Raw genomic sequence first — 2,843 nt, 5'->3', positions numbered from 1 at the left:
CCATAATATACTATGATATAGCCTGGTTCATTAGTTTGTTGGATCGTATTGCTTTCTCACTACAATCGATCCGCTCCTGAGTTCGTTTCAATCGATCCAAGGCCACCCCATTCAGGTGATCTTGGACCAAAAGTTTTGGATCAGAGTGTGATTGCTGGATTCACATATGCCAAACAAACCGCAGTGGCAATAGTGCCAGGTTCTGAAACAAACGTCTAGGCGTGAAAGCACCCTTAGTCTTCCCACCTCTCCTCTTTTCAAAATAAGAGTTCCACATACATAGTAGGTTTAATACAAGCTTAGATAGACTTAAAAATAAGGGGGAAAATATCACTGTTGTAATCTCACTAGGAAACTTTGTGGCCAATCAAACGTAGCCTGGCACTTCATATCAATGATCCTATGTAGATTGTCAAAGTCAGTGTTTTGTTCCTATTGGCCTGATTTCACAGAAAATTTACACTCACAAGGTTTAAATGATAACTAGGAAACAGATGTGTTTTAGACTCATGGTGTGCCATTTCAATTTACCGAACTCTTGTTATTCAGCTATGCCTAAGTTATATCCATATTTTCATTCTATGACACCTGTTGTTATTATTGTTTATTTTGATGCATTTATGGCGTACGGATAAGAATTGTGCTACTAATCACTAACTTTTATAGAGGTGTTATGACTTCATTATTATTGTCATTACTTTTGTTAACTGTACAGTTATTGACTGATTTAAGTTTGATAAAGTTTGATCTGTAGCTGAGAACAGAATATTTGTGTACTCGGTGTACTGTGATAACATCTGCTTTACAGTGACATGATTGCAGATTAATTTCTGACTTATGAAAGTCTTGTTGTTTTCTAAAAATTGCATTTATGGAAGACATGCTGTAAAGTGGTATAGTCAAGGATTCAAAGCATGTTTAAGTGTTTTATATGAAAAAGTTCAAAGAGTCTGAGAAATGCAAAACTGCAACATGAAAACGCAGGTGTTTGTGACGTGAATTCTGTTACGCAACACGCTTAGTAAGAAAAAATGTGCATAAACTATGTTTACCTTGTTGTACATCAAAAAAAGTCATATGATATTTTTCCTCTCAACAGATGCTGTGGTTTGATAATTTGATTAACAACTTAACTCGTCTCATCGCAAATGCCAACACCACTTCTGCAAACACCAGAGCAAAGGTCTATATTCAAAATTATTTTGAATAGTTACCTCCTTAAGGCTTATTTTCACAAACTTCTGTCACTGCTTTCTTTTATTTATTTATTTTTTTATTAGAATATACAAAAGATACACAATTTGAGATGATACAAATACAAAGAAAATGAAACAATAACAAAAATACAAAAAACAAAAACAATACAGTCAAATACCGGCAGGTGCGTGTGTTTGTGCATGTGTGTGTGTGTGTGTGTGTGTGTGTATGTGTATGTGTGTGTGTGTGTGTGTGCGCGCGCATGTAAAGGTAACTTGGTAAACAGGTCAGAGTACATACAAAAGGAAGAATGACAGTCACTAAATGAAGCAAGTAACATCAATATATATATTGAGAAAGAGAGCAGCACAGAGGTTAGCGCTGGAGTCATTCAGAGAAATGAAGCTCACACTTGGTTGTTCAGACACAGCTTATATCTGTGTCCCTTGATGACTCCCAGCTATGGTTGATCTGCTGTGATGAGAAGGCAGCTGGGATGAGTTTGGGGCCATGGCGACATTGCATCAGTAATGTTACCCCTTAGTGTCGTCCTGGGTTTCCTATGAAAATATGAACACATTAGGAGAGGAGGGGGTGAATGATTTGACAGACCTGCCCATCCTGACCATAATCGTGACAGCCCATCCGCGTTTCTGTGGGAGGCCCCGGCTTGATGCTGAACGTTGAAGTGGTAATCCTGGAGCGATTAAAAACCATCTGGTTACCCGAGCATTAATATTCTTTGCAGTAGCCATCCGTTGGAGGGGTGCATGATCTGTTACAAGGGTGAACCGTCTTCCTAACAGGTAATACTTAGGCTCCAGGATTGCCCACTTGATTGCCAGGGTCACCTTTTCCACTGTTGCGTACTTGGCTTCCGCGGGTGTCAGCTTCCGACTTAAATAGACTATGGGGTGTTCTTCTTTGTCATGGACCTGGGTGAGGACAGCCCCTAGGCCCGAATTGGAAGCATCGGTCTGGAGGATGAAGGGGCAGCTGAAATCTGGTGCGTGTAGTACCGGGGAAGATGTGAGTGCTGTCTTTAGTGCCTGGAACGCCTTTTCTGCTATTGGGCTCCATTTTATCCTCTCCGGCTGCCCCTTCTGGGTCAGGTCTGTCAACGGGCTGTCAAGGATGAGAAGTTAGGGATGAAACATCTTTAGTAGCCCGCTAACCCCAGAAATGCACGTACCTGGGTTTTTGTTGTTGGTTGTGGGGAGTTTTGCAGTGCTTTGACTTTGCTTTGTTGTGGTTGAATGAGGCTTCTTCCTATATGGAAACCCAGGTATTTGGCTTCTTCTAGACCCAGATGACACTTTCCGGGGTTAGCTGTGAGTCCAGCCCGTCGCAGATCCAATAGCACCCTCCGCAGGTGGGATAGATGTTCTTCCCATGACTCCAAGTGGACAACCAGATCATCCAGGTAAGCTGCTGTATATGGCTGGTGGGGCTGCAGCAAGATGTTCATCATTCTGTGGAATGTGGCTGGGGCCTGTGGAGCCTGAAGGGAAGAACCCGGTACTGCCAGTGTCCTTAGGGTGTAGAGAATGCTTTTTTTCCCCTGGACTAAGGGGTACTTGCCAATAACCTTTGGTGAGGTCCAGTGTTGAAATGGATCGGGCTCGACCCAGTCTGTCCAGCAGCTC

Source organism: Danio aesculapii, chromosome 15 (genome assembly GCF_903798145.1).
Source record: "Danio aesculapii chromosome 15, fDanAes4.1, whole genome shotgun sequence".
Classification (NCBI taxonomy): Eukaryota; Metazoa; Chordata; class Actinopteri; order Cypriniformes; family Danionidae; genus Danio; species Danio aesculapii.
The sequence above is the reverse complement of the archived record's forward strand: the minus strand, read 5'-3'. Positions refer to the sequence as shown.